Source organism: Symphalangus syndactylus, chromosome 17, assembly GCF_028878055.3.
Source record: "Symphalangus syndactylus isolate Jambi chromosome 17, NHGRI_mSymSyn1-v2.1_pri, whole genome shotgun sequence".
NCBI lineage: Eukaryota > Metazoa > Chordata > Mammalia > Primates > Hylobatidae > Symphalangus > Symphalangus syndactylus.
Genome location: NC_072439.2, coordinates 78,837,375 through 78,862,172, shown reverse-complemented (window position 1 = coordinate 78,862,172; position 24,798 = coordinate 78,837,375). Strand labels below are relative to the sequence as shown.

The 24,798-nt window shown below is 37.0% G+C and overlaps 1 protein-coding gene across 5 annotated transcripts in view; it reads left to right on the top strand.

Annotated features, from left to right (window-relative positions):
* The window catches only part of TBL1XR1 (TBL1X/Y related 1), a 180,547-nt gene that overhangs the window by 75,643 nt on the left and 80,106 nt on the right, over positions 1 to 24,798 (top strand). The window lies entirely within an intron of this gene.

Genomic DNA, 24,798 nt, shown 5'->3' with positions numbered 1-24,798 from the left:
TCAGCCTCAGTTACAGTGACAGATTTTTATGAATTTTTATCTAGACTTTCTAGATCTTACTAGCAGTTGAGGAGATTTTGAGTTTTACTATTCTCATTGCATTGTCAATTAAGAGAATAAATTTATTAAGTATTGAAGAAAAAGACGCTGTGAGTAAAGCGCTGTGTTCCCTTTTTAGGAGTCTTTAAGGAGAAACTGGAATAGGTTTTTGAAATTGATAGGTCACACATTTTTAAAATGAGAATGACAATGAAATTGATAGGTCACACATTTTTAAAATGAGAATGAGAGAATGGGAGAAAGGCCTTCCAGTAGCTAAAGATTTGTTTATTTAGCCCTGTAGCACGTAAGAAATAGTTACAGTTAGACATATTTGAATCATAGAGAAGAATGATTTTTCAAATAATTACTAATAGAACTCTCTAATAACTTGGTAAAGTAGTGCCAATTATTGGAGGAGCTCAAGTGAGGTTGAATGATGGGTCATTAAAAGTACAGAAATGATTTCTGCATTGAAAACAAAGGTTGTTGACAGAGTTCTGGGATTTCTAGTTAGTCATGTGACTATTCTAGGATTTCCGTTTTCTTTCACATTTGTGAAGGTTTTCTGCTTGGGATCCATCCTTCCCCAGACTTCTGTCAAGTTATTGGAAGGAAAGTGAGAGAAAACAGGAGGTTATTGTCTTGCAGGATTAAATGATAGAAATACTCCAGTTTTTGATTAGCTAATGTTATTATTGCCTTACCCTGAAAATTGGTCTCATCACTTGATCTAGTTCTTTATGGCTTCTTTAGTTCTTTGTTCTCTAAGTAACACAGTGAAGAGTGAGAATGAGAGACACTAGCAACAGTGACTGTTGAGATGAGAACTAAACATTAAAGTATCCTCTAGCATCAAATTTTTTGTGCATTGTTGTGGTTTGTAGATTGTGAATTGAAGAAAGCTGCGTAAATTGTGGGAAGATGTAAATTGTGATAGTGTAAATGGAATTTCTTTATCATCCTTTCATCAAAATAAAGTTAACTTTACTGATTCAGGGAATTGTGTTCTTATTTTGTAAATGATCCACTTGAAGAGTAGATTGTTCAAAATGTACTCAGGAGAAAACGTACTAGTGCATATTTGTACTTTTTGATGGGTATGTTTGAATCATAGGTTTTAAGGTTTGAAAAAATCTGATTATATAATCTGATTGAGGCAAATGAATGAATTCAGTCACCTGGTTTTCAGTCAGAATATTTTGAGAATCTTTCAGCTATAATGCTCTCAAACTTCAAAGTAAAATATTAATCAAAGCAGAATTGGAAGCATGAGAAAATTAGATATCTTTTTTCTTTGAAGTGAGATTTTTGGAATAATCTTTTAAATAGGAAAACCTTTTTGAGCTTAGCCTCTTCCATGTTTAAAATATTTATCTTGTTTGCCCAATTGTAGGGGTTTTCTCCGTTAAAGATTTGAGCATAGTCTGAATCTCCTTGGTTGGAAATAATTGGCTCCAAACGAAAGCTTCTTGTCAGTGATGTTGTTGTGGGTATGCTCAATGAGTGATGTAAATCAATTAATATGAAGATGTTATATAACTTTTTAATGCTTGAATTTTAAACTTTTGTTAATGTATGTACTTTATGATTAGGAAGGTAAATACTGTTTTTAGTATGACATGAGTTCTCCCTTGAAGTTACTGTATATTTTTTGAAAAACTGTTACAATATATTAATCAAGATTTTCTTCTTGTCTGTTTTTGAATGGACTACTTAAAGATTGCTGCTGTTCACAGGTTTCTCTGCAGATTTCTTATAGGAGTTAGCAAAAGACTTCTATTTCCCCTCCTCTCAATCAAAAGATACAAGACACATGTGTGCGACACAAGACAAAATGTGGGGAGAATATTGCTCATGGTGTTTGGTTTTCTGTGGCTGACTTTTTTCATAATGTTTAACAGTTCTATTACTTGAATTTAGAGAGGGATTCATTGTGCTAAAAAGTACCTCCACATTCAACTGTAATAAGCCACATTACTAAAACACTGTTGGAGTTGGAAGATAAAGATACTCTTGATGCTAATTGTTTGGTATTTGTGGATGAGCCTGAAACGACTAATATTTAATCACGAGTCTTTTCTGCACTTATGTGATCTTCTGTGCTTTGATTTGCAGCTATCTCCACTGTTTAAAGAACCTGTTGCTCTTTGCAACTGCCTTATTTAGCCCTATCTGCTAGAAGCCATTGATCCAAGAACTCTGCTTTTCCTCACACTCGACTTTAATAGCATTATGAAAGCTAGCCCAGTAAAATTGAATTTCCAACAATGTGGCTTCAGTTGTTGGTGGACTTGCAGTATTTTAGGTCAGATATCTTTCTTCTTCAAGTGCACAAGAGGTCAGCTTAGTATAGAGTAAAATTTGACATCTGTGTTAGAGGCACATCTCATGATAATGTTAAGGGATTTCGGTCATTACTTTGCAATTTTCAGGGTACATGCTGAACTTCTTGATGCTCTTCTCTTATTTCTATTACATCACCTCTTCTATGACCCCAATCAGGCGTGACATTCTTAACTGAATTCCTAGATGCTTTAACATAGGCTTACAGTGTTTTTATCTGTCTTATATAAGTTGTATTAGAGGAGGAGGGAATATTTTAATTGTTAGGTACTTTATAGTACCTAACAGAATGTATTCCATTTAGTAAACACAGTCTTAAGTAATAAGTAAATTTGACAATAATGCTCAGAAGCAGCATTTTGGTGAATTAATCAACATTGTACAAATATACCTTAAGTATACTTTGCATTAATAGAATAAAACGTTGCTTATTAATACTTTAGATTTCAGCACTTCCCATAGTTTCACCTTCGCATCCGTTAATTGGAATGCTGGGATCATCCTAAATGTATTTGTTTGTAGGACTGGGATGAGGGTTGTTCTTGCATTGTGATTCTTTCAATCCCATTCTCTCTAGGACTTCTAGTAATTCTAGGTTTCCAGTAATTAATGGCTCTTTTTATTAGTTGGAAGTTTCATGGATTTTTTTGTTTTTTTTTTTTTTTTTTTTTTACATCTTTAGCTAAGAACATTCTAAACCACTTGGAGTATCTAAACGTGTCAGACATGAAGGTAGCCTTAATGGAAACAGGCTTGCCTTCTCTAAACCTCACAAGGAACAGCCTCGATGGGATTGTGAGTTTCATTTCCCATGTGCCAAAAAGAGGCAGAGCTCAGAGCCAATGATGAAAGATGCTACTTAATCCTTTTAGACTACAAAATTTATATTAATTACCAGATAAGACCTTTTCTCTCGGGGAGTTTAGTATTTAAAGAGAACGTTAATGCATGTAATTTGTAATCTACATGAATTTAGTCTGGCTAAAAAAATTGCACATTGGAAGGGAGGCTAATGTTTGAAAGAAAGATGTATGTGAAGTCAAATTGGGACTTATTTCTAGAGGAGATAGGCTATGGAAGGGAAGAAGAAGATTGACATCCAGCAAGATTTCTCAATGGACTTTATTTTTAAACTTTTATTATGACAAATTTGAAAATAATAAAAGGAATAATGAATTACTGTATCCTGTTGGTTAGCTTCAACAGTTATCTGCATACGTTGAATTTAGTTGTCATGTTTCTTGAGACTTGAATCTGGCATAGTTCCTCAGCCATTCTTTGTCTTATATGACATTGATAGTTTTAAAGAACATTCCTCAGTTTATGTTTGTTTTCTGAGGACAAGATTTAGATTATGTTTAACTGTGATTTTAAAGGAATGAAAATGATAGAATTCTATGACAAGCCGTAGGTCATAATGGAACTAATTCTGGACCAAGAATCAGGAGTCCTGAGTCCTGGCTCTTAGAAAGGAATTGTAGTACGCAGTATTTAAAGAATGTAGACTTTGGAATAGTGACACAGCTTTAAATCTCAGCTCTTTTGAGTAGCTGTATAATAATTGTATACATTTAAGCAAATTGATTAACATTTTAGGGCCATGTATAAAATGTGACCAATAAATTGCTGCCTTTTCAAGTTGTTGGGAGTAAATGAGATAACATGAAGTACAAAGATGCTACACTATATGATAGTGATTAAAATACTGTAAATTTCAGCTGGTCCGAAGGTAGTGAGTTATCTCAATTGATTATGTAGTCAGTAACAGATTGAACTTGTTCTATTCTGTTCCCCCCTTTTTCACTATTGCACTCAACTAGTCTAAAAATAAAATACAGTAAATTTGGAAAAGAGGAAAATCAATGAGTTAAAGCTGCCAAAAGGAAGTTTGAGTGGAAAAGATTGCATGTGACCTTTGATTTTAAGGATGGATTGACTTTGGATAAAATATCCAGGTGTGGAGAATCCACTGGAAAATCTTAAGTGTAAGGGAATATAGTCAGATTAGTGTGGGAAATAATGTTACAGTGAGGAAGTTAGAAGAATCTTGGGAGTTAGAGTTTGAAGGTCTGGGTTGTAGTACAGCCTTTGCCATTAGCTGGTTTTATGATTTGGGGTAAGTTATTTAACCCGCCTAGACCTTGTTCTCTAACACTGTAAAATGACTGGTATGTTATCAGCATTCTTTAGAAACATCCTGGTAAGACAGAGTAGTAAGAGAAGGCTTTCATCAGGAAGGAGGTCATCTGCATTTTGGAAGGTAGACAGCCTCTAGATAGGAGAAGAAGAAAAGGGAAAGCCATTAGAACAAGAATGTCGAGTTAAAGAAGGCATAACTGGAGGTAAAGACCTATTGTAACAGGGAGGAGTGCATGTTGGAAAGTAATGAGAAGTTAAGGTTATTAATTCTGTGCTCCAGAAGTAGGCTCTATATAGTTATGTTTGCTGTTTAGAGTTGATGCAGTTGGAAAATGGCCCTATTATTTAAATAATGGTTGGTGAGACACCTGCTGGAGTATAACTAGATTCACTTTATGCAGTATTTTTGGATGAGCAAGTCCCCAAGGGCTTTCTGTTAGCAAAAGGAGGATATCCCAACTCTCTTCTCCTTGAAATTTGAAGTAACTAATACCAAGGGCAATGGCTGCATTACAATAAAATGACCATGTGGAAAATGGGTGAGGTTGGTATAGACCACTAATTCCATACACAGGGCCAAGGATTCTTTGGAATGTTTCTTTGTGTCATGTGGTTGATTCTAGAGCTTCTGGAGACCTAGCCATGCAAGTATGCCAGTTGATCATGGAGGAACATTAAATGGTCACAGAAGTATGATCTAAAATAATCTGCAAAATTGGTAATTGGTGCTGTTGCCTAGACTGGGATCTGGACCAGCAGTGTATCACAATGTAGTGAATGGTCATTGTTCAGCAAATTTCAACAATTTCTGCCATGGGACAGTTAAGAAACAAAGACAGTATATGAATAACCATTCTATGTAGGTTTCTCTGCCTCAGGATTCAAAACCCCCCTTCCCCTAACCATTCGTGTCTATTTACTTATCTAAACAAAATCAAAAGAAGCCCTAATTATATAGGAATCCAGCCATCGATTGGCAAAATAAAAGAGATGGGACCATATTTTATGACAAGTTGTTGAAAAGGTTCCAGGATCAAATTGGGTAGGGTGTAAATATTCTTCACCCGTGGAGCTGCTGTGGTTTCTTTTTTTTTTAAAACCTGATTATCAGCCAGGCGCAGTGGTTCACGCCTGTAATCCCAGCACTTTGGGAGGCTGAGGTGGGTGGATCACCTGAGGTCAGGAGTTGGAGACCAGCCTGGCTAACACGGTGAAACCCCATCTCTACTAAAAATATAAAAAGTAGCTGGGTGTGGTGGTGGGTGCCTGTAATCCCAGCTACCCGTGACGTTGAGGCAGGAGAAGTGCTTGAACCCAGGAGGCGGAGTGTTACAGTGAGCTGAGATCATGCCACTTGCACTCCAGCCTGGGGTACAAGAATGAAACTCCGTCTCAAAAAAAAAAAAGAAACAAAAAAACCCAAAAAAGAAAAAACCCTGATTATCCAGGTTTTTCTTTGTTTTTATGAGCTTATACTTTCTATAAGTCCCATTTTTCTTGTTATTATGTGGAGTTGCTGTCTGGTTTGCAGGCAGTATGCCTGAATGGTTACAATGCTAAATCGTAAGTATCTCTTGATTTTATAAAAGTTTAGTTTGAGAAATCGAAAAAATAAGACATTTGCCATATATTATAATGTATTCATTTTGTCTGTACTCCCCCATTAAAATGTAAACTTCAAGATGGTTTCTTGACTGCTGTTCTTAGCACCTGAAATGAAGCATGGCAAATAGTACACGTTCAGTAACTAGTTATTAAATGAATGAAGAACTATGATATTTGACAGCATTACGTGCACCTAAGCCTAATAAAGAAGGGAATTCACAAATGGATTCTCTTTTAAGTCTTCCTAATGTCTTTCTTTTTATTTCCTTTCTTCTTTCTTCCGTTAATGAGCTTTGTTTTGTTCAGTGAAAGGGTGAGTCTAAGAAGCTGCATTTAAATTTTTCAGGAATCTAGTCATGCCTTTGGATAAAAATACCATGGTCACACTTCTAGCTTCGATGAGAAAAGGGCCTCATTAGGTCATTTTGAGTCATTAGGCTCAATGTTAAAGCTACTCAGCGATGAGGGCATGAAAGGCGTATAGTTGTTTGTTCACAGTGCTTGTCCTTAAATAGGCTCTTAAATGAGTGAATGAATGAATGTTCAAGAACACTTTAGAGACTTTGAAAAGATGAGTGATTTTGAAATAACAGACTCTAGGATCTGGAACTTCTGTACTGGCGTGGAATAGAACTAGTTTCTTAGAATGTTGGGTAGTCATTGCTTGAGCTTTCTACTAATATGTCCTGAGTTTCTGGCTGAGAAGGGTGGATAAAATGATAAGTGAGGTAAAGAAAGAAAGTCACAATTCATATACTACCTATAAAAGATTTATAAATGGCCATTGGCCCTAGATTCCTGGTTTCTGATTTCTTACTACCTACCATAGACTCCTGGTTTCTGATTTCTTACTACCTTGCATAGTATAAAAATAGCAAATTGAGGGGGTCAGAATGTTCAGTGGTTATTGGTTGACATTCACCTTTTTTCCTTCCCATTGAACCCATTCTGCTCTTTAATACTGCTTCTTTGCCCTTGGAAAGAAATAGCCAGTTTTACTTGATATTTCTTCCAATCAGTGGCATAGTAGAGTTTATTAAAGCTCTAAGTAAGATTTGTTGAATTCTTTCAAATTAGAAGATTAGTCACTGTACTAGTGGCATTTGAAGTCAGACTGAATCAAAGTGTTAACATCTTCATTACTGCACTAGAAAAGATGCATATTGATAGAATTTATAGAGCACATTAGATTTCCCTGTGTAGCAAACAATCTGGGAGACCTGAGAGCTTATGCTGCCTGTAAGGAACTACGCTGAATGGGAAACTGGTATTTTCTATGACTGTTTTAAAATTATTTTGATGTCATATCTCAAAGGGAAATTTTAGACTATGCAGATAATTCAGCAATCTGCATGACTTTCAATACCAAAATAAAGGTACTATTTTAAAATACTGTATAATTATGGAGCAGGCTTAATGGAAGCCTTATTAAATTTACCCATTATTTGCTGTTGCTGAAAATATCTTTCCCAGGAATTCAGTGTTGCTATTCTAGGCAGCAGTTTCATTGCTTCGCAGCTACTATTTGGAAGACAGGGAACAGGAATAATAATACTAGACTGATGTTTGTTTAAATAATGGACATTTGATTAATCCAGTACCCACTGTAAATTATTGGTTGTGACGTTAGCTAAAAATGGGCATCATTTCTTCAAAGCCATAATCTTGACCCACTCCTGCAAATTCTTTTTTCTCCCTTCTCTTTTATATTCAGTATTTATTCTAGAATCGTTACCCCATTTTCAGAATGCCAATAGCCGTGTGTTTAGAAACAAGGTCATGTTTTTATGAAATAAACTGCATAATGTTCATAAGCACACAAAATAAAGCATTCTGGACTTTCAGACTGGGTGGATTGATAGTTTATTTCAGCAAATCTTTTACTTCTGGTAAAGGACAGTTCAGTGTTTCCCATCACATAGAAAATCTCGGAAAAATAGCAACAGCTACAATATATTAAGTGCTTTTTATGTCCCAGGTACTATTACGTGCTTGATATAATGCATTATCTTTAGTTAACATAACTCTCCTCTGAGAGAAGATACCATTACAATCTTGTTTTACTGATGAGAAAACTGAGGTTTAGAGAGGTTAAATAACCAGCCTGTTGTTTGATTCTCAGTGGAAGGTAGAGTAACAGTATTATTGTAGTTCTGTTGTACCCCTTACGTTCTCCAGTCATTGTTCTGGGCATTCAAGTTGCAAAGCTGGATAAGGCATCTTTCAAGATACATACCTTCTAGTGAAGGGAGACAGGCATATAAAATGGATATCCACAATGGTTAGTAGGATGTAAGTGATCTAAAATTTAGCCAGAAGATACAGCATTTCCGAAGTCTGCTAATGTATGAGGAGTTTGGGAAACTAAAAACATACACATGTCAAGCTGCATCCTAGAAATAGAAGGTCATGGTGCTTAGTGCTTAGTTACAGGAAATGAGGGAGGAAAAGGAGCCATATCTCTAGTTTGGGTGACAAGTTGGGTGAAAATGGTGCCATACACCAAGGTAGGAAATATGAGAAGAGGAACAAGTTTGGGGTGGGAGATGAATTAAATTTATACATAGAAAATTTGAAATGCATTGTGTGACATGGGTTGGGGAGGAGAATGATGATGTCCAGTTGGTTTCAAGTAAGTAAAATACCATTTTAAACAAATTGTGAGACAGGAAGGTACTGTTTTTCAAAATTCCATTGCCCTTAGCGTGTTGAATTCCATCAGGTTTATTACCTGGGTTGAAAAATGGCTACTGCTGCAGGAGGCATCATATTTAAGCAGGAAGAAGTGCTGCGTCTGTGCTTTATTTTCAGTAAAGCGAAAGCTTCCCCTGGCCTCCTCATCCCTTCCCTAGCGGACTTCTGAGGTCTTACCAGCCAAAACTGATCAATATGGCTGCCTCTGGCTGCAAGAAAGGTTAGGAAAGCAAGTATTTATCTGGGCCTGTTGCTGCTTTGAAGAAAATTAGAATTATGTTAGCAGGGAGGCTAAAGGCATCTGAAGAGTTGTTAAATGAATAGTTAATTAAGCAGTGCCTCAACAAAGAAACCCATTATTACCTCTTGCTTCAAACTAAAAAAATCAAAAGCTTAATTTTTAGATATCCAGTGATGTTCAATTATAAATTTTGGGATGCATTAAAAACAATTTGGGCTTTAGACCTCAAAGTTGCAGGGAAGGAGTGAAATGAGGAGTACAGATAGTGTGATTGAAGGGGGGTCAGTAGGCAGCATAGAGAGATTTGGGAAGAATTGACCAAATTTGCGGTTGTGGTGGACAAAGGAGGCAGAGCAAAGAGGTGTGACTCTCAGGCTTTTGGGTTGGGTAGTGAATAGCAGTAAGCAGCACAGTATGACTATGATAATGACTAGTGTTTTTGTGCCTTCCAAGACTTTTTGGTAAACTTCCAAAAGGAGAAAAATTATGTATTTTAAAATTTCGGTTTCTCTTATAAATACTAATTATGTAAATTAAGTAAATTTGATCTGACTCATCAGATGAAGTTCCTGATTTTTAAATGTATCATCAGTTTTTTAACAGTTACATCCATATAGTATTGCAGGAAGTAGTTAGTTGTATAAAATACTATAGGTCAAAAGTAATTGGAAGCTGGGTCAGGTAGATGGTTAAAAAGTGTACTTACTGGTTGATGGCCTTACACCGTACTCTGGTGGGGGCCCAAGATCCTTACTGTATGGACTCCATCCTGCCCGTGGCACTGTGGCAAAAAATCATTATTATTATTATTATTTTTTTCCCCAAAGTGACAAATTCTTACTCTGTTGCCCAAGCTGGAGTATAGAGGTGTCATCATGGCTCACTGCAACCTCAAACTCCTGGGCTCAAGGGGTCCTCCTGCCTCAGTCTCCCAAGTAGCTGGGACTACAAGTGCACGCCACCCTGCCCAGCTAATTTTTAAAATTTTTTTTATAGAGATGGGGTCTTGCTGTGTTGCCCAGACTTGTCTTGAATTCCTGGGCTTAAGTGATCTTCCCATCTCAGCATCCCATACCACTGGGATTAGAGGTGTGAGCTACCGTATCTGGCCAAACTTTTTTTTTTTTCTTTTTAATTTTAAAAAAGTGACATACGACACTATGTTTTTGTCATGTGCAACACAAATCTTTTGAAATACATATATTGGCTGGGTGTGGTGGCTCATGCCGTAATCCCAGCACTTTAGGAGGCCAAGGCAGGAGAAACTCTTGAGCCCAGGAGTTCAAGACTAGCCTGGACAACAGTGTGAGGGCCTGTCTCTACAAAAAGTTAAAAATTAGCTGGGCTTGCTGGGCAGCTACTTGGGAGGCTGAGGCAAGAGGATCTTTTGAACTTAGGGTTGGGGAGGTGGGAGTCAAGGCTGCAGTGAGCTATGATAACGCTGTTGTACTCCAGCCTGGGCAAGAAAGCAAGACCCTATCATATATATATCATATGTCATATATATCTCCATATATATGATGTATATATGGATATATGGATATATGGATATGTATATATATATATAGGAATGGTTGAATCTAGTGAATTAATAAATGCATTACCTCATAGTTACCATTTGTTGGTAAGAGCACATAACATCTACTCTACATTTTTCAAGAATATGCCTTTTTTTTGTTGTTGTTGTTGTTTTGAGACAGAGTCTTGCTCTGTTGCCCAGGCTGGAGTGCAGTGGTGCGATCTCGGCTCACTGCAAGCTCCGCCTCCCAGGTTCACTCATGCCATTCTCCTGCCTCACCCTCCCCAGTAGCTGGGACTACAGGCGCCCGCCACCACGCCAGGTTAATTTTTTCTATTTTTAGTAGAAACGGGGTTTCACCGTGTTAGCTAGGATGGTCTCGATCTCCTGACCTTGTGATCTGCCCACCTCGGCCTTCCAAAGTGCTGGGATTACAGGCGTGAGCCACCGCGCCTGGCCAAGAATATGCCATTTTTAACTCTAGTCAAATTGCTGTATAATTGATCTCTTGAAGTTTATTCTTCTTGTCTTAACTGTAATTATGTATCCTTTGACCAACATTTATCCAGCTTTTCCCCCCTTACTACCCCTGCCTCTACTACTTTTTCTACTCTTTACTTTTATATGATCAACTTTTTTATATTGCACTGAGTAAGATCGTATGACAGTTGTCTTTCTGTGCCTGGCTTGTTCACTTAACCTGATGTCATCCATGTTGTCATATATGGCAGAATTTTATCCTTTTTAATGGCTGAATAGTATTCCATTTGTGTATATGTACTACATTTTCTTTATTCATCTTTTTTTCTTTTGAGACAGGGTCTTACTCTGTCACCTAGACTGGAGTACAGTCCGTGCCATGATCTTGGGTCACTGCAGCCTCTGCCTACTGGGCTCAAGTGATCCTCCCACTATAGCCTCCTGAGTAGCTGGGACTACAGGCAGATGCCACCATGTCTGGCTGATTTTTCTAGAGATGGGGTTTCACCATGTTGCCCAGGCTGGTCTCAAACTCCTGGACTCAAGCCGTCCACCTGCCTTGGCCTCTCAAAGTGCTGGGATGCTGACATGAGCCGCTGTACCAGGCCCTGGTTCATCTATTGCTGGACACTTAGATTGATTCCATATCTTGGCTATTGGGAATAGTGCTGTGATAAACACGGAAGTGCAGACATCTCTTCAACATAGTAGTGATTTCACTTTCTTTGGATATTTACCCAGTAGTGGGATTGCTGGATCATTTGGTGGTTATTTCTGTTTTTAATTTTTTTTAGAAACCTTCATATTATTTTCAGTAATGGCCATACTGGTTAAATTCCCACCAACAGTGCGTTAAGGATTCTCTTTTCTCCATATTCTCACCAGCACTTGTTGTCTTTTGTCTTTTTGATAATGTTTATACTGACTGGGGTGAGATAATATTTCATTGTGGTTTTGATTTTCTTGATGATTAGTGATGTTGAACATTCTTTCATATACCTGTTGATATTCGCATGTCTTTTGAGAAGTGTCTATTCAGGTCTCTTGCCATTTATTTATTTTTATTTAATTTTTAAATTGTTTATAGAGATGGGGTCTCCATATGTTGCCTAGGCTAGTCACAAACTCCTGGCCTAAAGTGATTCTCCAGCCTTCACCTTCTAAAATGTTAAGATTACAGGTGTGAGCCACTGTGCCTGGCCATTTTGCCCATTTTAAATATTAGGTTATTTGATTTTTTGTTAGTGAGTTGTCTTAAGTTCTTTTAGATATTATTTGTCAGATAATATAATTTGCAAATATTTTCTCCTGTAGGTTATTGTTTTTCTCTGTTTATTGCTTTCTTTGCTGTGCAGAAGCTTTTGGTTTTATGTAATCCCATTTGTCTATTTTTGCTTTTGTTGCTTGTGCTTTTTGAGGTCCTATCCAAAGAAAATCCTTGCCCCGACTGCTGTCAGGAAGTGTTCCTCCTGGGTTTTCTTTTAGTAATTTCCTAGTTTTGAGTCTTATACTTAAGTCTTTAATCCATTTTTTTGGTTTAATTTTTGTATATGGTGAAAGATAAGGGTCTACTTTCATTTTTCTACATGTGAATGTTCGGTTTCCCCAAAACCATTTATCGAAGACACTGTTCTTTCCCCACTGTGTGTTCTTGGCACCTTTGTCAAAAATTAGTTGGCTGTAAATGTGTGGATTTACTTTTGGGTTCTCTCTATTCTATTCCGTGTGTGTGTGTGTGTGTGTGTGTGTGTGTGTGTGTGTGTTTTGAGACAGTCTAGCTTCATCATCCAGGCTGGAGTGCAGTGGCACGATCTCTGCTCACAGCAACCTCCGCCTCCTAGGTTCAAGCGATTCTCCTGCCTTAGCCTCCCGAGTAGCTGTGACTCCAGGTGCATGGTACCACGCCCTACTAGTTTTTGTATTTTTCGTAGAGACGGGGTTTCACCATGTTGGCCAGGCTGGTTTAGAACTCCTGACTTTGTGGTCCGCCTGCCTCAGCGTCCCAAAGTGTTGGGATTACAGGTGTGAGCTACTGTACCTGGCAGGTCTTTGAGGGCTTTCACAAAAAGTATTCTCATACTTTTTTCTTGAAAAGTAGAAATTTGGCCGGGTGCCTAATTACTTGTTTTTAAAATAGAGACTATATGATGTACTGTACAAAATTGTCAGATTTAAATGATACTGAGTTTGCCAGCAATGTAGAGTTTAATACTCATTTTGTCACCTCTGATAAGAACGTTGAACCACTTTCGATCTCAGTCTGTATGCATAAAACAAAGGGGATTGAATGAGACAGCTTTTCTTTAACTGTCCTATGATCAAAACAAGTTTTCTATGCTATTTAAAAGATACTTTAGGCCGGGCGCTGTGGCTCATGCCTGTAATCCCAGCACTTTTGGACGCTGAGGTGGGTGGATCACCTGAGGTGAGGAGTTCTAGACCAGCCTGGCCAACGTGTCAAAACCCCGCCTCTACTAAAAATACAAAAATTAGCTGAACGTAGTGGCAGATGCCTGTGTAATCCCACCTACTCGGGAAGCTGAGGTGGGAGAATTGCTTGAACCCGGGAGACGGAGGTTTTAGTGAGCCGAGGTGGTGCCACTGTTCTTCAGCCTCAGCAGCAGAGTGAGACTCCCTCTCAAAAAAAAAAAAATAATAATAATAATTTGATTTTGTATCTTTGTTGTCTTATTTCTTAGAAGGCAGGAGATATTTTCTTCTTTCGTTTCAGGGCCTAGTTCTTACTTTTTAAAAGGCTTCAAAGGATCTTAGCAGTCAATCCAATAAACCCAGTCATTGCTTGGTGGTGGTGAGTCTTAAGAGGCTTAAGTTGTAGGCTGAAGACCACTGGCACCATAGGGGCAGAGTTGGGATGAGAACCCAGGTGCATTGTAAAAGGTTCCCCAAACCCTTTCTCTTTCTGTGAATAAATGACCCTGGTTTAATGTTTAGCTCTGACTCATCTGAAATCTAAAGTGAAATGCTGGCAATATTAACAGCCACCATGTAGGGTATGGCAAAGAGATTCCTGACACGTGAACTGCATCTGGTTCGGGAAGGTGTGGTGCATTCTTAAAACAGCATATCCTTGGTGGATTGGGTGCCCTGGAAGATATGTCCAGGAGATGCTTATAAGATGATAGTGGGCCTGGCGCAGTGGCTGAAGCCTGTAATCCCAGCAGTTAGGGTGGCCTAGACGGGCAAATAACTTGAGGTCAGGAGTTCAAGACCAGCCTGGCCAGCATGGTTGAAACCCAGGCTCAACCGATCCTCCCAGCTATTTTGTCTCTACTGAAAGTACCCAAATTAGCCTGGCATGGTGGCATGCACCTGTAGTCCCAGCTACTTGGGAGGCTGAGGCAGGTGAATTGCTTGAACCCAAGAGGCAGAGGTTGCAGTGAGCCGATATAGCGCCACTGCACTCCAGTCTGGGCAACAGAGAAAGGCTCTGTCTTAAATAAATAAATAAATAAATAAATAAATAAATCGTAGTGGTTTCTCAGTGGAACTCAGGTGTGTCTAACCCAGGGCAACTTTTGCATTGTCTGTGGATTCTTTGCCCTTTGCATACCTACCTGAATAATGATATGGTGATGGTGATGATAGTAGGGAGAGGTGCAAAGACAATAGCTCCTGGATTGCATGTCCTCCTGTTGTGTGCCTGGCGTGATGCTGCCCTGCTAGCCTTTCCTGTCCTGTAGCTTTCTCGGTGAACACATGCCAGGTGTGGCCTACTTAGGTTTTGCGAATTTGTCTAGTTGAGTCTGAGTTGTTAGAGCAGTTCCTTTCAACTGGTTGATTTGCTTGACATGAGATCAAGGGGGTGAAAATCATACACAACACATTTTTATCCTCTTTGTGTGAAAGATATTTTCCTCTTCTGGACCCTATCTAGAAGAAGTATTCCTTAGACAATTTCCGGCTTCTTTCTGTCATGAAGAGGAGGTAAGATTTTTGTCCTCACCCTTATCTGCTTCCCAAAATATCCCCCCCCCCGCCCCGTTCTCATTAAGTTCTGACCACTCCTTCCTCTCATCTCATTTAATTCTTATTCATGTCTAGAATTGTGTTTTAGGTACAATAGTAGGCATAAGTCACAGACATACTGTCATTTATTCCTATGCATTTACAATAGAAGGTATTGAAAAAAATTCAGCTCAGTGTCTTCATAGTTCTAGCTTTATGCATTTTCACAGACATTTGTCCTTTGCCGCCTCTTTGTCTTCTGCTGAAGAATAGTGAACGCAGTAGGGGAAAAAACCACAAACAAAACCAAGACCCGGGATTCTTGAGCAAAGAAGTTCTGGTTTGTGTTTTGTTATTTTTACCTAGTCGGGTATTTTAAATTCGTAATGGTGGGTATATAGCCCTAGATACATTGTAAGCATTTGTTGGATATTTACAAATTGTTGCCTAAACTGTAGAAGGGCTTAAGTCATTAGACATTCTATTTTAATGACAGTTTTCTGTTTTTCTGTATCATGTGTCTTGGAAAAACTTTGAAGTTCTTTGATGTTAATTTTGTAAGAATGTGTGTCTGAAAATATTTTGACTGAATAGACTCTGGGCAACAGTTAAGAATTTCTTTGATTTGGCATATCTTTTCTTTAGCATTTGATAGCTTTTATGATGGCCTCCATATATAACATGTCAATTATAATGCCTGATAGGTCTCCTAGGAGTTGTAGCTTCACAATATATAGGAATCATCAGGTACAAATAGATACTGCAGAGAAAAAAATTAGAGTAATTAAAACATAAATGACGTATTTTGTGAATAAGGAAGTGTTCTAGGTATGGCTTCCAGTAGTAAGCGGACAACACCAAGATATAAGGCACATCTTCATACATCATTGTCTGAACACAGCAATGGAAGCTTCCTATCTTGCTGTCTCTCAATTGAAATACAAACCAACTCTGGCTCTGACCATCCTACTTTAATATTGCAACCCAGGGGTTCCTCTTTCACCTCTCTTCCCCCCCAACTTGTGAATCCCTTTACCCTGCTTGGACTTTTTGTTTTTTCATAGCATTTATGATTGTAACATTACACTTATTAATCAAAATTCTGCTGGAATTTAAACTGTGAGAGGGCAGGGATCTGTGTTTTATTTACTGATGTATTTTAGTAAGTTTTGTCCCCAGTGTTGGTGAATTAATAGTAACTCGATCTAAAGGGCTAACTTTTAATGTTAACAATCTCTAGTAGAAAGGTTAATTACAATTTGTTTTTTCTTCCTTCTTCCTTTCTTTCCCCACCTCTTCTTTCTTCCCATAGTTCTGTTGTCTACTGCAGGACAAATCTTACAATCATCCCAAAATACAAAAACAAAACAACCTTCTGTTTAGTCTTGGAGGTAACCGTAGGCTTTAAATTACGTTTCTTCCTATTCTCTTAAAGGAGAGTCAAGCTTGCTTCATAGTTTGTAATTTCTTGAGTAACTAATGCATTTCTAATGGAGAGAGTTCATTTAGTGTGCAGATTCTTTGTTTCTGATTGAATCTTTGGTTGCTTTCATATTCAATTTATGTTCAATTAAAAAATTGGGAAAAGGTATGAAATTGACAATTTTAAATGTAATTTTGTTTATATGTTGTTTTTAAAAATTAATTACAAATATACAATTTACTTATTTTTTTCCCCCATATTTATCTGTGAATTGGATTATGATTTAGGATTATTAGAAAATGTGAAAAGAAAACATGTTTGACAATAACATTTTCATCTCTATTATAGAAGTGATTTTTGGTATCCAGATATCCTTATCCCATCAAGAAGCTAAAATACAAGCTCATTTTCTGTTAATTTTTAAGATGGGCGTAACATTTCTTCTCATCACGACTTGGTGGACGTTAGCTAGTATCGCCACAACTTATGGCCAGTGTTTTCTCTTCCCTCCTTCCTTCTGTTTGCTCTGGCAAAGAGGACGCATTTCCAGGACCACTCTCAGCTAGCCCAGTGTCTTTGTTGTCTGTTTCTTTGTTGTTTGCATTAATAAAAATACTTACCATTGGTATTTTTTAAACTAATGGAAATTCACAGTTCAAACAATTTTTTTGCTTAAGGAATTGATTCTTTTTGTTCTTTTAATACTGCACTATTTTTAACCTTTTTGCTCCCTTTAAAACTATACATGCAGTTATAATTAACTGATATTAGTATTTATGCGAAAATGCCTTTAGGCATTCAATAGGATTATAAATCCTAGTTTATTTTCTTTACAATAAGCCAAACACTATGTTCATACTTGTTATCAAGCTGTCTAATACACTATATAAATGAAGACACTGAGGCCTTGCTTACGGTTGTATGGATATGATGTGAAAGAGCTGAGTTTTTAAACAGAACAGAAAGCCTTATTCTTTCCATTCTTACCCCCACTGTCTTTTAAGTTTCTGAAGATGGCAGAGGAAAGTCGAAGTTTAATACTCATAATTCTCTTATTGAACTTCATTATTATATATAGTGCCACATAAGATACTATGTTTGAATTCGTTAGAAAATTTCCTTTTCATAGAATGGTTATATATTTTTAGTAGTCAGTGTTTAAATAGTAAGCGTTTTTGCTTGGTCTGTTAATTTATTTGATTAAAAAAATGTTTACCTCATCTAACCTAAAAGCTTCTTTGCTTTATCCTGGATCTGTAGAAATTTGGATGGTTCTGGGAATTGCTTCAGAGTCAACAAACTATGACCTGTGGACCATATCTGGTGTGTTATCTTTTTTTTTTGAATAAAGTTTTATTAGAAAGAGTAATGCCCATTCATTTTTTAATGTATTGTCTGTGGCTACTTTGCTGTATAATAGCAGAGTTGAGTAGTAGTGACAGAGACCAAATGGCCTGCAAAATAAAAAAATATCTACTTACTGGCCATAGTTTGCCTTAGACCATCGCATGCCTGTGACTGAGAAGTAAGATGGAGTAGTTGTATTCAGATAATCTCAGTTGGTGTTTTATTATCATAACTTGGGTGCTGGGCAGAGAGAGGAGCAGTATATATATATATGATCTTAAGAAAGGTAGTTTCCTTTCATGATCCCCAGATGGTGTATCTGTGTGTGTGTGAACCAGAAGTGGCTCCTTGAATGGGTCAGGCAGATAACACAGCTTGTGTTTGCTGGTTCAAATGTATCATTTTAAGTTTGGTGAACAAGTTAAATTGAAAGCATTTTGGCAAACCAACACCGAATGAGAACTTGGCATTCTCCAGAATTAAGAATATTCCACTAACAAAAAACCCATACAACCTTGATTTCATAAAGGAATGTATTTCTGGCAGCTGTTTTGATTGGAATGTGGTAGTTAAATGAACAACTTGTTTTAATTTACCGAAGGAAAAGCATTTGCTGATATTGTCTAGATTATGCCAACTTTCAAAATATGAAATCAGAGAAACCAGTTTTAAAACCTTTTTTCGCGTGAATCTGTAAGGAAATGTTTTCAGAAAGGACTCATAATAGCGACTTTTTGAGTTCCTCAGTAGTGGATAAATAGAAACATAACATTTCGGAATTCTGAACCTAACATCTAGTTCAATGTAAGTATATATATATTTTGTGTGTCCAAAGCACTTCAGAATGACAGTTTTCAGTTTAGTAACTATCTGCTGACATATTCTTAATTTTTTTTTTTTTTAAAGAGGCCTATTGCATTCTATTACAAAGTAAAAATTGAAGATGTTTAGTTGTGAAGAGTGTTTGAAGAACTGCTTCATTGAGAAGGTGTTCATTATCACTGTGAGGTTATGCTGGTCAGGATGACTACTATGTTTGGGCATACTCCAAATCTGTTGTAATTAAAAAGTTTTATAAATGATATCTATATCTATATCTATATCTATATATATATATATATATATTTTAGTAGTAATGCTGTTGTGTTAACTCACTAAAAGACATAATGTACCTGGACTCAATAGCCTTAGTAGCACACAGGATGGCAGAATCTGAATGGGCAGTTTGTGTCCTGCACAGAGGTACACAGCCAAGGGAAAAGTGGGCACTGAAATCCAGGCCAAGCTATTTCCCTGTTAGCGGACTGTCTTCACAGAGGAAGGAGCTTCCTTTATAACAATTTATTTCTGTTATTCAATATGCATTACATCTTATTCCAATGCTAGTCACTGATTAGCACTTTTTATTCCACTCTCCTAAGTTACTTTACGGATGAAAAAGCCAAGGCACTGAGAGAGGTTATCTAGTTACTAAGAGTCAGAGCCAGGGAGTCCAAACCTACCTGTGTGGCTTCGCAATTCCAGGCTCTTAACCTCTGATACCACGTGGCTTCCTTTTTGTAATTTATTCTGCTAGAGTCTAATTTGCACAAAGGTACTGCAGAAGCTAGTGCTGGCGCTGATAATACACTTGAGTGCTAAGTTAGAAAGGGATGGGGAACACGTAGAACAAACTTCACCTCATTTGCCTAAGTGCCCACTAGAACTTCCTTGATGAATCACATATCCAGGTTTTGTTTGAACATTGTCATTGATTTGTGCAATGGTTTCACCTTATACTGAATAGGAAAAAAATACCTTTCTATAACTTCTGCCTACTACTTAAAATTTTGTCACACATAGCTGAGGCTCATTTGGGCTTTATGTATTTGTATGCATTTTCTTCTTTTTATTATGTTTTGTAGTCTTTCTAGGCCCCTGTTTACGGTGTCTTCATTATCATTGTCCTTACTTTTCTGTTCATTTTTGGAAGACAGATTGAGCTTATCTTTTGTCATCATTAATCTTAAAATTAGATTAATAAAGCACTTAATTTAGTCTGACATAGTATTAACATATTTCTCCCTCTAGTTCTGAACACCTCTCACTTTGCAATTTAGTATTTGAAAGAAGCGACTCTCCTGCCTTAGGTTAATAATTAGAATCTGACTAGTAAAATTTTCCATCCTGTCCCCTCCCCTGCCACACCCACCCCCCACCCAGTGGTTCTCAATCCCCATTGGAATCACACACATGCACACACACACCCACACACTGACACGGAGTGGGTGGGGAGGATTTTAAATGCAAGTGATGTAGATCCTACCCTGACCAATTACATCTGAGTGAGGGGCTCACCACGTCATAGTTAGGTTCTAATCTGGGGCATTTCTGTAGAACAGAATTAATCAAAGACTCAGTCTTCTTGGCAGAGCCATTCTCATTTCTGTTGGAAATGTGTTGTTCAACTGAATGATTTGTCTGTTGTAGCCTAATTAGCTATTCAAATTCTTAATACCTTGAATCAGATATTCAAACCTTAGGAAGAGTGAGAAATCTAATAAGATGTAGGAATGTCAGTTTTCTCTTCTAACTTAAGTGCCAGTGTACCCACCTATGTGGTCTTAGGCAACAAAGCTTGATATCTGCGCCCCCCCCTCCCCCCGCCCATATTATTTCTTAGATCCTCGTTGCTGTTTCTACTGGTCCACCCCCCTCTCCAGCCCCCCACACTTGTTTCTTTCTTCCAAACTACTTTAACAAAGGGTTTAGCAGCTATCAAACTTCATGTAAACAAGAAAACAGTGTCATATCTGTGGTATTTCAAAGGCAATGTAAATTACACCATTAATTTAATAACTTATTTTGGGGAAAACAAAATTAGTTATATTTACACGTTAATGCTCTACTCACTTTAAAGAAAAAGTAACTTAAAATCATAGATACATTTTTATATTAGTTTTCAAGTATCTGTAAATTTGGAGTATAAGCGTTTTCTCATGTTCAGAATCCCTATCACTGAAGGTTTTGTGAACCGGAAGCTTTTGATGCATAGGTGTTAGTGCCTAAATAATAAACTTGACTTACGTTAGCATTAGAAACTGTTCAAACCAGCCTTTAATTTTAAGAACTCTGTGGGTCATTGTAAGAGTTTGTGCTATTGTCTTTAATTGCATTGCTTACCCTGTGACAGACAAATTTAGAAATACTTGAGAGTTTTTTGTTTTATTCTTGCACAATAGTTTATTTTTGTGTAATCTTAACATAAAATTCAATGACATGTGATGTTACCAGTGAAACTAATTCAACTAAGGTAGTAATTAGGTGATTAGACACCACTGCATGTTTAAGTTGTTTTCTCTTTATGTGAGTATGTGGTCTTGAGAATAGCTTATTTTTAAAAATTGGTGTCAGATAACTTTTGAATCAGTTTTCCCCAAATCGCTTAAGTAACAATGGGAAATGAAAACATAGGCAGTAATTGCAAAGCTGTGCGTGATCTGACAGTGAGTCTGATCTCAGGGTCACTTAAGATATCCCTGCTGTTACAGCTCCTTCTGCTTTTCACCTGCCTTACCTTCTGGCTGTCTAGAATATTATCTGAATATGTAATTCCATGGGAAATGAGGATCGGGTGAGGACAGTGGAAGATATAATGCTTAGAGGCTTTGATGTATGCGTAGTATGTTGTTTGAGATAACATACTAACATTCCTTTTTTGTAAAAGGGATTAAGAAGATTCAGTTGAAACTCTGATTTACAAATATGTATATATTTAATTGTTCCATTAGGAGGTAATACTGTTTTTGTTTCTTAATTGTGCTTTCAATCATGTGCTAAACAATTTAATTTAAACTTTTTCTGTGACTTTTCCTGGGAGTTAATTTAATAATAATTTAATAAAAATCTTTCTAAGCAGGGTCAATTCTGGTAGAATTCTTATGTGTTTCTCTCTCTTTTTTTTTTGGAGACAGAGCCTCGCTCTGTCACCCAGGCTGGAATGCAGTGGTGTGATCTCAGCTCACTGCAACCTCTGCCTCCTGGGTTCAAGTGATTCTCCTGCCTCAGTCTCCCGAGTAGCTGGGATTACAGGCGTCTGCCACCATACCTGGCTAATTTTTGTATTTTCATTAGAGATGAGGTTTCCCCATGTTCGCCAGGTTTAACCTTCTGACCTCAAGTGATCTGCCCGAACCTTCTGACCTCAAGTGATCTCCCTGCCTTGGCCTTCCAAAGTGCTGGGATTATATTTTTCTCTTAATTCATGGGATGACTTTCCCAAATTCTGTACATTAAAACAAAATAATTTTAACTTTATTTATTAAGGATACCAGATATACTTCCTTGAACTTGTTACTGACCACTAGGTTCTAGATTAGAGTGTGTTGCTACCTTAAATAATAAATAAGTTTTTATTGTGTTTGTACCTTTGTCTAGGAAAAGGGCCCGTAATGTCCATTAGCTTTTCAAAGTTATCTATAAATTAAATAAATTTAGAGACTGCAGTGTAGTATTTTTGAAGAACAGTCAAAATATATCATTTGCTGTTCTCTAGAATTTTTCCATCTTAAAAAAACTTCCTAATTGTGCGTAGGTGGCAGATCTTAGAAGATGTCTGCTAAGTCAACAGTGTCTTTCTATGCTGTAAGCCTTATCTAAAATTAATACTTCATTTACTTTAGATAAAATGCTCTGAAATACATTTTTGGAAGCAAAGCTTTTTGTTTGGAGACAAAAAAACCTTACAGCCATTTATTTTATTACAAAAAGTAAATAGATTTGGTTTATGTAGTACACAAAGGAGGTGATAGTTTTTACACTAATAATCTGATCATGTACTTCTTGAGTTTTTTGTTAATGATGGAAGATCCACCTTCTTGGTCACCTTCTGGAAGTGGTATTAAAATTACTGGTATATAACCAGGTTCTCTCAAGCATTTTCAAAATAACAATCCACTGGTGAGTTTTTCCTTCCCAGTGTGATTTATTTGTTCAGTAATTCAGTCTCTACTGCATTTTATTTTCAAATATGTTTGTATCTATTTCTCAATATCTAGATACTGTAACGTTTTATCAACATGTATCTTAAGAATCATATATGTTCAAGGCATTATTCTTAGTTCTGTTAGGGAACAGCAAGATGATTAAGTCAGTCCTAGGTCTCTAGAAATTTGATCAGAGAGGCATGATTAAAGAATAAGGCACTATGCGGTTGTGGAAAGGGAGATATGTTAAGCTAGGGCTCATTTCTCTCTCTGGATGGTGGGGTGGATAATTAATGGAGGAAGCTGATTTGGCCTGATCTTTGAAGGAGGGATAGGAAGATTTGTGAGCAGAACCATAGTCAGAAGGATATTTCTGGTGAGGAACGAGGAATGTCAGGGCAGCCAAAGAGTGCAGATAACGCTGCACACAGTGATCTGCTGTGGTGTGAGTAGAGAATGTTGAGTAAAAGTAGAAATGCAGATAGACAGGACACACATGTTTTGGACTTGAATTCCTTTAATACAAATAGTTTCAGTAGTTTCAATATACATTGTCAGACTATCTTAAATGCACCTTAAGTTTTGTAATTCCTTTGTAAAGTATATCATTATATCTTCTAAAATTTAGATATTTATTTTAATTTACGTGGTGTGCTTTATAAATGCATTGCACGATGGCTAGGACATAGGTAAATGAGTTGACTAGGAAAACATCTCAGAAATAAAAAAATATGGCCCTGCATATGTTTCTAGAAATTCTCCAGATTAATTTGCAGGTGCAGTTGGTATACCATTTTTCACGTATTTATTCACCCTTCAAATCCTAGAATCAAATACTTTTTAACCATGTCATCAACTATTAAATCACTATTGTGGTCTTTCTCCTTAAGGACTTGTAGTATTAATAGGAAAAGTTTTTTTTTTTTTTTTAAGTTTTTTTATTTTATTTTTTGCACACAAAACAATAAACATTTTCTAAAAGTACATGCTAACAAAAAGATGCATATCAAACATATTAGGAAGGTTGCACATGGGAAGACGGGGAATAGAAATGGGGGGTGGGAATTAAAGATTAATAGGAAAAGTTAAATGAATGAATGAAGACAAAGGTAGAGAAAAGGTAATTAGTGAAAACCGAGATTTAGATACATCTATGAGGGTGATGAGAGACTTACTGAGGACCGAAAAGTTAGAAAAAGAAACTGGAAGAATGATCTGATTTAGCCCTAAATTCTATAAAGGTAGATGTATGTAAGTTTGTGTGTTATATGTTTACCATATCTTATTAGTCAGTTTATGTTCATTTATTTATGTTCATTTCAAAGTAAAAAAAAAATTCTAATGGTTAATACAGGGGTTCAAATTTGTACCTTCATTTGGTTCTAGTATAAGAGAGTCGTGTAGAACATATTGTACATAATGCTATTTGGAGGAAAAAGTGGAGGTTCCACAAAGCACCGGTTATACATCCATTCATTCATTCTGTTTCCTGGAATTGCTATTATTTCAGCTTAGTATTGCAAGTTTATTTGTCTTAGTCCATTTTCTGTTGTTATAACAGAATACCATAGACTGGGTAATTTATGAAGAAAATAAATTAATTTCTTATAGTTCCAGAGGCTAGAAAGTCCAGGCTTGAGGGGCCGCCTTTGGGAAGGGCCTTCTTACTGCTTTATAACATGTCGGAGGGCATCACATGGCAAGAAGGCAAGAGCGAGTCAGCTCAGGTCCCTCTTGCTCTTCTTATAAAGCAGCCAGTCCCATCATGGGGGCTACACCCTGATGACCTTATCCTAATACTAATTCCTGTCAAAGGCCCCACCTCCAAATGCCATCAGTATATGAATTTGGGGATTAAGTCTCCAACACATGAAATTTGAGGGACACAATTAAAACACAGTATGTATTCACTTGTGTTTAATTACATAGATTTGTAGATTTTATTACCTAGTTTTAACCAAGCCTCACCAAAACAGGCTCATGAGTTAATCTTGCAAAAAAAAAATTGCATCTAAAACCAAAATAGTAAGAAACA